Genomic DNA, 11,183 nt, shown 5'->3' with positions numbered 1-11,183 from the left:
GCTTCTGTTTGGGTTACAGGGCATGGATCACTTGATGATAACCTGTCTGTTCATTCCCTTTGGGGCACCTGCCATTGGCCACTTTCAGAGGACAGAATACTGGGCTTGGTGGACCTTTGGTCTGACCCAGTATGGCCATTCTTATGATCTGGAGGAGTTCATTCCATAGTCTCAGACCAGCCCTTGAGAAAGCAGGTTCCTGCACAGATAAGATTTACTCTTATTGTAGGGAGTTCCATTGTGCCAGAGGAGCAAAGTTGTAAATCTTTGTTTTCATCCTCGAGCTTTTGGAGGTCTTTTAAGGTAGACTTAAGTTCTGTGTCTCATGCTAAAAACAGGGAGTTGAACCTTCAGCTGGATTTAAATTTGCATAGCCCCACTGATTTCAAAGGAGCTTCCCTGATTATACTAGCTGCAGATCTTACCTTGGGAGTTTATGCCACTAGGGGTACATCTGCACCCCAATTAAACACCCGTGGCTGGCCCAGGCCAGTAGAGTCAGGCTCATGAGGCTCGGGCTAAGGGGCAGTTTAACTGCAGTGTAGATGTTCAGGCTTGGGCTGGAGTCCAAGCCCAAATGTCTACATTGCAATTAAAAGCCCTATAGCCCAAGTCCCATGAGTCCGAGTCAGCTGGCATGGGCCAGCCATGGGTTTGTAAATGCAGTGTAGATGTACCCCGAGGGCCTGGCTGGAAGCCCTGCCTACCTGCTAGCATTTGACAGTAGGATTGTAATGGAGCCTAATACTGGGATTCAGGCACCTAAACCCTAGACTTAGGTGCCTAAATCTAGGGGTTAGGCACTTAAGTGCTTTTGTGGATCGGGACCTGAGTCCCCTGGAAGGGAGGCTGTAGCAGCCTCATATACATCCTCCGTGGATCTGGCGCAGGTTAAGGGATGATTCCCGAACCCCTGGCTACACATGCTCCTTTAGTGTTTCTTAGGACATTATGCCTGCATTCCTATTCTCTTCTGTTCAGGTTATTGTACCAGGCCCAATACCTTGGTTTCTAAGCTTCCCTGCAGCTTCTCACCCAGCACTCCCAAGTCTCTAAAGAGAACTAGATAAACGTGCATTAGAAACTGTTAATAAGTGTCCGCAAGGTGCACATGGACATCAGCTAGTGTCAAAGAGAGAATACTAGTTCTTCATTATACAATCACTCAAGATTTTTATTTTACTACTGGCGCATCCATGGGCATTTTTTTTTGTTTGTTTGTAGCATTATATTGCTCTCTTTGACACAGAATGTGTACAATCATATCTGCTGTTGGCTGGCTGTGACAAAGGCTAATGCAAAGCATTCAGTACTATATGCTCCTATGTCAAAATGCATTTGATTACTCTAAAGTACGCAAGGGCATCCATTAACATCAATTTGCTGCACTTATGGCAATGCATAATATAGGGATGGGGGAAACATTTTGATATTAACTTCATGCAACTTGTATAAATCTTAGCACCAGCAGAGAGTACTTTCGTATGTTGTCAGCATTTTATGGTAAATTCATCTCTCAGATTAAAGCTATGGCTATGGAACTTCTAAGGGGAGGCGGGTGGCCCACTGGCATTCTGCCTAAGGCATCAGATGGTCTTGAGCAGCCTCTGCCTCTATCGACTGATAGCAGAAGATCATTCATCAGTGCCATTAAAGCTGTTTCAGTTCCACATCCTGGCCTGAATCCAGATTGTGCTAGTTCTAGGACATTATCTTCTATTAGAAGAGCTTGAAATTGGCCTTTGGGTAGCTTCTCTGTGAGCTTGGTCAGGAATGAGAGGTTTGACTGGCTGATAGCTGGCTGGAACAGAGTGGGTTTCTTCAGTGTTGGACTATTGCATGTTTGAAAGAAGAAGAGAAGATTCCTTCCCTGAACCAGGCATCAGCTACTTCGATCGTGAGTGGCACCTGTTGTTCGTAACTCTCTTTCACAAGTCAGGAGGGCACGGTTTATATGCACAGGTCTTGGATCAAGACTCCTTTAGGGTGTCCAGAACTTCTTTGATGAGTGAAAGTATTGGACTCTGGGAATGTAAGTGAGCTGTTGGTTGGTAGGTATAGGAGGAATGGAGAAGACTTCCCATATGTACATGATCTCTCCAGAGAACTGGGATGATAGATCTTCACAGCACTTAGTGCTCTTGTTTTGATGCAGATTGTAAGCACTCAGGATTGAAGAAGTGGCTTAATACCCTGGATAGCTCATTTGGGCAGGACTGGGCAGCTTCAATGGAAGCTAATAGGAAGGGTCTCTTGACCTGTGATTCAGCCTCAGCATAGGCACTGAGGAATTTGTTATGTCTGTATCAGCCTTTATTTTCCACCATCCTCCTCCTCTATCTGGTAGAGAGTGTCAGAAAACCAAGGAGATCTGTTTTGGCAATGGGGAGGAGGGGCCCATTTGGGGGCCAGTTTGCCGATGAACGAAGGCTAGTGTACAATGATGGTTCTTCAAGTCTTCAACTCCATCCTGTGGGTGGAGTGCTGTTGTCTCCTTTAGGATGCTTTAGAATTGTTGGAGTCCATGATCTTCATGATCGACTCTTGTTCCCTAGGAGCTGGACCACTGCCTTAATGATGTAACGGGCTGTCCAGCATGGTGGCAGGGTTGTGATGTCCTCAGTCTTGACATCTAGACTGAAGATCAGGTCCAGCATGTGATCAGCTGTGTGGGCTGGACCAGAGATGACCTGTGAAAGTACCAGGAGACAAGTGAGATGAGTTTTATGGCTTTTGCTTCTACAGACTTGTCAGTATGCATGTTGAACTTTCCCAGGATGACAAGTCTGGGGTATTTCACCACCATCCCTCACAATGTATCAGTGAGGTAATTTATAAATCTTGTAACATATGATTGTCTGTATGTAAGCATAAAATCTGTGTTCTATTTGGCTCTGGTTTCTATTGTCAGAAGAATGGATTTGAATGCAGTTGTCTTATCAGAGGCACATCTCTTGGATTTCATGTCTGCATTAGGGATTTATACCAGCTTGACTAAATTGATTACAAAAATATTTGCAGATTCACAGAGTTTAAGACCAGAAGGGATCATTAGGTCATCTAGTCTGACCTCCTGTATAACCCGGACACAGAATTTCACCCATTTACCCTTGTATAGATCCCAATAATTTGTGTTTGACTAAAGTTCAGTCTTAATTTCAAGACATCAAGAGATGGGGAATCCATTTCTTCCCTTGTTGGTTTGTTCCACTGGTTAATCACCCCACATAGCTAAAAATGTGTGCTTTATTTCTAATCTGAATTTGCCTGGCTTCACCTTCCAGCCATTGGTTGTTATGATATTTATACCCTGTAGTCAAGTCATCTCTGACTCTTTTTTTTTGATAAGTTAAACAGATTTGATTTATTGAAGTGTCTTACCACAAGGCATTTTTTCTCCAGCCCTTGCATCATTTTTGTGGCTCTTTTCTTCACCTTCTCCAATTTTTCAACATCCTTTTACAATGCAGACACCAGAACTGTATGCAATATTATAGTATCTAGCAATATACTCACCAATGCCACATGCATAGGTAAAATCACCTCCCTACTCCTATTCACCATCCCTCTGTTTATAAATCCAAGAATGGCATTAACTCTTTTTGCCACAGTATCTCACTGGGAGTTGGCTTGGAGTTGCTTGTCCGCTATGATCCTAAATCCTTTTCCGAGTCAATGCTTTCCAGCCTACGGGCTCCTATTCTGTAGGTATGGCCTGCATTCCTTGTTCCTAGTTGTAGATCTAATTAAATCAAAGCAAGCTTTGCATGTGCACCAGTCACAAAATGAAGTTTGCCTCTCTTTCGAGTTCGAGGCGGGTGGTACATTCTCATCTGGATTCACAGGGATTTCTCTTATGTATGGTGATTAGAATTAGATGCCAGATTCAAACTTCCTTCGAATTCTGTGAACTGCTCAGATCCAGAGTTCTGTCTCTAGCCTAGCTCAGATTGTAATGCCCCCTGCAGGGAGTCACTGTAAGTGCTGTAGTACACCAGGCCCCTGAAGTCTAGTAGCAGACTGGGTGTAACACAAACTCCCAGGCAAACACTATAGGCACTTCTAGCACTAGGCTCTTCATGTGCTGGGCAGGTTCCCAAACAGGCTCTCTCATACTTTGAGTGAGTGAGGATTTCTTTACTAGGGCTGCTAGAAATAAAAGATTCAAATACCCAAGGAAGGATTGTTTTAACAAGAGATAAAGCAACGGTTACTAACCAAGGGTACTGGTCTTATACCCTTCCACATTATCCTCCTTTTCTGCCATGATGCTACTGCTGGCCTCTTGCCAGCACCTGGGCCAGTCTCAGGCTGCTCATGGCTCATCCTTCTCTCCACTGCTGTTCCTGCTCACAGACAGCTTTTGGCTCCCTGTGGACTCCAGTCCCCTTTGACCTAGAGATATCACTTTCCTTTCTTGTCCTTTGGAGCTTATGGAGCACTCTATGGGTTGGATGTTACAAAGGGTAACAAAGAACCTTCCACTAACTCGACCCTTTCTCTCTAGCTTAGGTAATGAGCCAGCAGGTCCATTATACTATGCATGGCTCGAGTCACGCTAGCGTGACTCTGGAGTAACTCCGAGTTCATGGACAGAGACTGAGAGCAGTCTTATCATTCTGAATATATTCTACATAATACATTGCCATTATCATGCATCTCTAACTGAGAATCTCAAAGCACTGGGTACTCTTCGTTTTACAGACAGGGAAACTGAGGCACAGAATGGCGAAGTGATTTGCTCAAAGTCCCACAGCAAGTCTGTCAGATCTACACAGTTGATATTTACCTTACTGACAGAAGCGTGTACGTGCTAGAGGAAGCTGAGTTATATTTTGGGAACTGACAAATTTAGCTCTTTAGTTCATTTGTCAGTCAGTCGTTGATAGATCCTGATCATAAGTCATTGAACAATATTGATGAACAATTTTCAACCTACAGTCACCAACTATTCACTTTGAATATTTGCTATTTGTGGCATGTGACTAGTTACTTAAATAACATGGTATTGTTTCTGCTGTTTGATTGGTTGCCTGCAATAAACAGGAGACTCATTAATAATTTTGAACAGCAAGTTCTCTTGTTCGCAGGTGAATATGGCTATCTGCACAGGGAGAAATTCACCATTGTGCAGAGAGCCTGCATAAGGCCTTTAGCACTAAAAACACCCATTCCACAAACATTCCCGCCAACAAAAACTCATGCACATAAACATTCAAAGTAATAGCAAAGTGAGAAAGAGACCGGTGTCACACTGTCTGGAGTGGTTCATGACCACTAGTGCCAGCCTCAGGACAGACTGTTAAAAAGTAGAGCAGATACCCCCCAAACTGGTGGTATGTTCTATAATTAGATTTCACCAACCCAGTAACAAATGTGAACTCCTGGATCAATGTAACAGTCTTACCATGGAGTCACAGTCAGTCCCCTGGGGCACTCCAGTCTATCCTGACACCCAAACAAGCTGGACATAGTGATAAATGGTCACTTACACCAAAAATCACAAAATATTCAGGTTGGTCTCCAACCCAAGAGACCAGTCACTTACCCCAGATCAATTTGTACCTTAGATCTAGGGTGACCAGACAGCAAGTGTGGAAATCGGGACGGGGGTGGGGGTTAATAGGAGCCCATATAAGAAAAAGACCCAAAAATCGGGACTGTCCCTATAAAATTGGGACATCTGGTCACCCTACTTAGATCTCACACCAAAGACAACGCTGGTAGCCAATCACATAATAAACTAACTAAGGGTTTGTTAATTAGGAAAAAGAAATGAGAGTTATTTACAGGCCAAAGAAGGCAACATATATACACAAATAAGTTACAATTTATGATTCCAAAAGGTGACAGAGATGTAGTAATCTGTGCACTGAATGTCTTTTAGGGCTAACTCTAGTTGATGCTGCGGATCACTGCTTCTCATTTCTTAGTTCCAGCTTCTGTAAGAATTCAAACAGCTAAGAGAGACCCATTTCTTCTTGTGAACATCTATAATGCTGACAGACCCCAGTCATCAGGATGGGACCTCTGGAGCTTAGTGCATGAGCCTCAACCGCATGAGCTAAAAGCCAACTGGCTGTTAGCTAAGGCTGTAGAGCAGATTCATTAATTGCTCTCTCTTTAAGTGGTCTCAGTGCCACTAGATGGGACAGAACCCCAGAAGGTGTGTGAGTTACACATCTTTATATGCCCGTTCCCCAAAGTTCAAACTAGTGGGAGGAGGATTCCTGCATAACTTCTTCACGGGTGGATGAGGCAATCCACAAAGTTTTTGTCCTACAATGGCCCATTTAGTCTTGATATTCCTTGTTGATAGGTGAGGGAATCATTCTTCCTGCCTAAGTTCACAAGTTCAGAGCAGGCATTTTGACAGTTATAAAGCAAAATTTACCCATCACCTAAAAGTATGGGATACAGACATTACAGCACTGGTTCTCAAACTTTTGTACTGGTGACCCCTTTCACATAGCAAGCCTATGAGTGCGACCCCCCCTTATAAATTAGAAACACATTTTTATATATTTAACACCATTATAAATGCTGGAAGAAAAGCTGGGTTTGGGGTGGAAGCTGACAGCTCACGACCCCCCATGTAATAACCTCACAACCCCCAGTTTGAGAACCCCAGCATTACAGGTAAGATTAATGCATGCAGCAACTTACGAGCATTTTACAGAGTCTAAACACTAAACACAGCTTTACAAGTCTGATACCTATCCTGAATAATATTAACATACAGGTGATCTGATCTGGTTTCCAGCTATGAATTTGTCAGTGTTGGGCTTATGCCTATAGCCTTGGCAAGAGCTGGCACCTGGTTTACCAGCACCACAACAGAAATATAGAATTATAGAATAGTATGACTGGAAGGGACCTCAAGAGGTCATCGAGTCCAGCTCCTGCACTCATGACAGGACTAAGAACTATCCCAACCTCCTTCCCCCTCAGTCCAATACTCCATTAGTCATTAATCAGACAGTGTTTTTCAATTCCATACTTCTGCCTGGGGTGGGGAGGAATCACACTCTCGGGGTTCATTTTTAGTTGCCCTGCAGATTTTTCTTCTGTGCACATTTACAGTTATAACCATCTTACCTTGTTAAAATCACCTTTGGAAACTTTTTGCTGACGTTGTTCCTCCCTGTCTCAAGATTTTAACTTTTGATAATTTTCCTCACTTTGTGCAAAAGCCAAAAACACTTAAGTGCCTGCTCTGCCTCTCACAATGGGAAGAGAGCACAGTGCACTAAAAAGCAGATTCTGGAGTTCAAAACCCAGGCAAGGAAAGATTGCCAATATTTTAACAACCACTCATTTCCCTAACAGAAGGACAGCAATTCTATAACAATCCTATCTTTTATTGTCCTCCTTGTGTTTGTGTGCCAGGAGGTACTCTACAGGAGACACATTTTCTCTCTTGGACAGGCCAAACTAACTCACTGCACTTTTAAAGTCAATTATATTACACCATGAGCCATCCTCAAAGAATTGCTGTCAGATTATTCCACTAAAAAAGACTTTGTTGCTGAAGACTCTTCAGCTCCCCTCCCAGCACACACTTCATGCTTTTTTTCCCGGCAGGCCCTTACACATGGAATGGCCTCCTCTACTGTGATGCCCTTGGTAAAATGCTCACCGATAAAGGCTAGTGACCTGTTTAGAGATCTATCAAAATCTCTGGTTCATCTCCTTTAGTCCAGGCGTAGGCAACCTATGGCACGTGAGCTGATTTTCAGTGGCACTCACACTGCCCGGGTCCTGGCCACCAGTCCGGGGGCTCTGCATTTTAATTTAATTTTAAATGAAGTTTCTTAAACATTTTAAAAACCTTATTTACTTTACATACAACCATAGTTTAGTTATATATTATAGACTTATAGAAAGAGACCTTCTAAAAACATTAAAATGTATTACCGGCACACGAAACCTTAAATCAGAGTGAATAAATGAAGACTCGGCACACCACTTCTGAAAGGTTGCTGACCCCTGCTTTAGTCCTTCACTCTGCAATGTGCTGTTGTTGGCCAGTCCCTTATGTGCATGCAGAAGTCTCACTGAAGTCAATGAGTGGCTGAAGTCAGTGGGTGCCCCTCCACACAGATCAGATTGCAGGAACAGTGCCCATGTTTGTACAGCATCCAGCACACTGGGGACCTCAGTCCAGACTAGGATCTATGTGCTACTGTAATACAAATAAGAAATCTTAAGCCTAGGACAATCAGTAGATCCCAGAGGAGAGTGGAAAATGGAGACTTTCTTCCATCCCCAAAGTAAAATCGTATTTCAGGCCAGGGTATCTCACTTAAGAAGAGTTCTAAAAATGTTCTGAATTACCTGATTCTACTATTGCTCGGCTCTACGTTTTCCCTCCAAAATTAATTCACATTTGAAAGCTAGGTTAGGATCTGATGTTTCAAACACTTCCACATGGGCTTAACTTTGCATTGAAGTCTGTGGAACTCCTCGCATTTATAAAGTTATGCACGTGGTGAGCTGTTGCAAGATCAGAAACTTCAATTCAACCATGGTCACAGTCCATTAGTGTCTGCTTTCCATTCTTTTGCCAGCAATGCCCCTCTGCCATATACATTGGCCAAACCAGACAGTCTCTACACAAAAGAATAAATGGACACAAATCTGACATCAGGAATCATAACATTCAAAAACCAGTAGGAGAACACTTCAGTCTCTCTGGTCACTCAATAACAGATCTAAAAGTGGCAATTCTTCAACAAAAAACCTTCAAAAACAGACTCCAACGTGAAGCTGCAGAACTGGAATTAATTTGCAAACTGGATACCATCAGATTAGGCCTGAATAAAGACTGGGAGTGGTTGGGTCATTACAAAACCTAAACTTAATTTCCCCAATACTAATTTCTCCCTACTGTTACTCACACCTTCTTGTCAACTGTCTGTAATTGGCCACTCTCTTACCACTTCAAAAGTTATTTTTCCTCCCTTGGTATCTTGCTGTTAATTGGTTTATCTCATTAGACTGACCTCACACTTTGTAAAGCAAAGTATTTATACCTGCTCCTGTATTTTTCACTCCATGCATCGGCTGAAGTGGTTCTAGCCCACAAAAGCTTATGCCCAGATAAATTTGTTGGTTTCTAAGGTGCCAAAAGGACTCCTCCTTGTTTTTGCTGATATAGACTAACACGGCTACCACTCAAACCTATGGCAGAGCAGTGTTTTTAAACATGCACATTGGGTCATTTTAGCACCTTGAATTTTAAGAGTGACATGATCCATAGTTTTATTCTAACAGAAGTGTGCCATGCCCAGCTACTCTTTTCAGAAGGATATTGGTCTATTTATTATCAGAGACTCCAGCACTGTGCTCACTTGCAAGGTTAGCCATTTTTATCACGTGCTTTTCCTCTTCTCATTTTTATTTCCATGGAAATGGATCATTTACCTAGTGTGCCTGGATACTGAAATTGATAGGATAATTAGATTAGTTTAATCAAGACCAACAGAGTAGTCACTTCTTTAGACTCTTTGATCTTTATTAGTTATCTGTATTTTTCAGAATGACTATATTATTGAGGTGGTCTAACCTCACAGCCCATTACGTCCTCCATCCGCATGACTGTGGTTGAAATCAGTAAGGAGCTGTGTAGGTGGATCAAAAGCACATTAAGACAGCAGGTTTCAAAGTCTGGGACCTGCCTGAAGAGCACTGGGCAGAAAACAGACAGCAATAATAATTTAAACGGCTGTTTCTTAATTTTAGGTTTAGCCATTTTACATTTCTATTTAGAGAAAGTTCCTTCACATAACTCACCTACAAAAGATTATTTGCATTCCCATGAAGCCAGTGCGTTCTTGTGTCTCCCAGGAAACATACTACAATGCCAGAGCAAGAAATGCCTCTGTATAAAGGCAGTTACCTCAGAACCAGTCAAGTCAGGAACAGAAAGATATTCGTCCCAATTTGTTAAGTCACTCCAAGCGGACAGACCCTTACAGAGCCCCGCTGAAGTCAGTGATGATCTATGCAGAGCTGGCCACGTACAATAATTCAGAGGATCAGGGCCACAAATTACACATGCAGCCAGGTTTCAGTCTCTGCTTCATCCAGAGCTCAAAACAAAGAACTGGTTCCCATCACGCCATATTTTTAACTAGAAACTTACACACTGAAAGCGCTTCACAAACATCCATTAATGAATGTTAGCGCTTCCTAGGTTTCAAAGTCAAATGAAAGTGAGAACTTACACCACGGAACAAGTCACGCCCAAGACAGAGCTTTTCCACAAGTACAGAAAGCTCCCTCCCTCCTGCAGGTTTATATTCCCAACCAGGGGCGGCTCTAGAAATCAGGCTGCCCCAAGCAGCGCGGAGCGCTGCGCCGCCCCCCCCCAGCCCCTCCCCAGCGCCGCTCGGTTGAGCTCCTGCCGGCATGCCTGCGGCAGGTCCACCGGAGCCGGGACGCGCGACCTGCCGCGGCGTCATGCTGCAGGCTCAAAAAGAGCCATCCCCCCCCCCCGCTTGGGCGCCTGCTTGGCGCGCTGGTGTCTAGAGCCGCCCCTGTTCCCAACCCCCAAGGGGGATCACATGCCTGTTGCCAAGCTCCACCGCGTCCTCTGCCCCAGCCTGTGCCTCAGACACCTGGCCTTGCCCTCTAAGCCCATCTGGTGGGAATGGGAGAATGTCAGTTGTCCCATGCTCTGCAAGGCTGGGTTCTAGCCCTATGCAACCTTACAGAATGTGGCAGAGAAGCAATTAGTTGAAACTGCTACATGCTAGTTCACTTTATCTCTTCTCGGTTTCTTGGAGCCAAGCCTCCCTGGTCCAATCCAGTCTGGCACTTCCTATGTCTGTTGCCAATTAGGTCTAATTACATGTCTCCTGAAAGAATCTCAAGTGGCTCTTTTCTGCCACGAGGCTTTCTGGTTGCCTAGATCAAGCTATCAACCCTGTCTGCCAGGTTGGGGAGGAATTCTTCCATCCCTTTACTTCATACAGTCAGCTATGGGGAAATTCTTATTGACAGCTTTAGAAGTGAACCCATTTGCAAATTGGAGATTCTAGATCTAGAACAGAACTCAAAGCTCTTGCGGTTCTAATTCCATCTGACTCAGCCAAAACATGAGTTCTTGGCCTCTGACTATTTTCCTTTTTTCATTAACCCAGGAGTCATAGGAGCCAGGCAAATATCACTTTTAAATA

General features: G+C 43.7%; 1 long non-coding RNA gene across 1 annotated transcript in view; it reads right to left on the bottom strand.

Moving 5' to 3' along the window:
• Positions 1–1,201: 1,201 nt before the first annotated feature.
• Positions 1,202–11,183, bottom strand: part of LOC120398586 — a 39,206-nt gene continuing 29,224 nt past the window's right edge. The window contains exon 3 of the long non-coding RNA XR_005594560.1: positions 1,202–2,690. This is a non-coding gene — a long non-coding RNA (uncharacterized LOC120398586). The remainder of the gene's footprint in view (positions 2,691–11,183) is intronic.

The sequence above is a fragment of the Mauremys reevesii genome, linkage group 2 (assembly GCF_016161935.1).
Source record: "Mauremys reevesii isolate NIE-2019 linkage group 2, ASM1616193v1, whole genome shotgun sequence".
NCBI classification, from domain to species: domain Eukaryota; kingdom Metazoa; phylum Chordata; order Testudines; family Geoemydidae; genus Mauremys; species Mauremys reevesii.
This window is presented reverse-complemented; position numbering and strand designations above follow the sequence as displayed.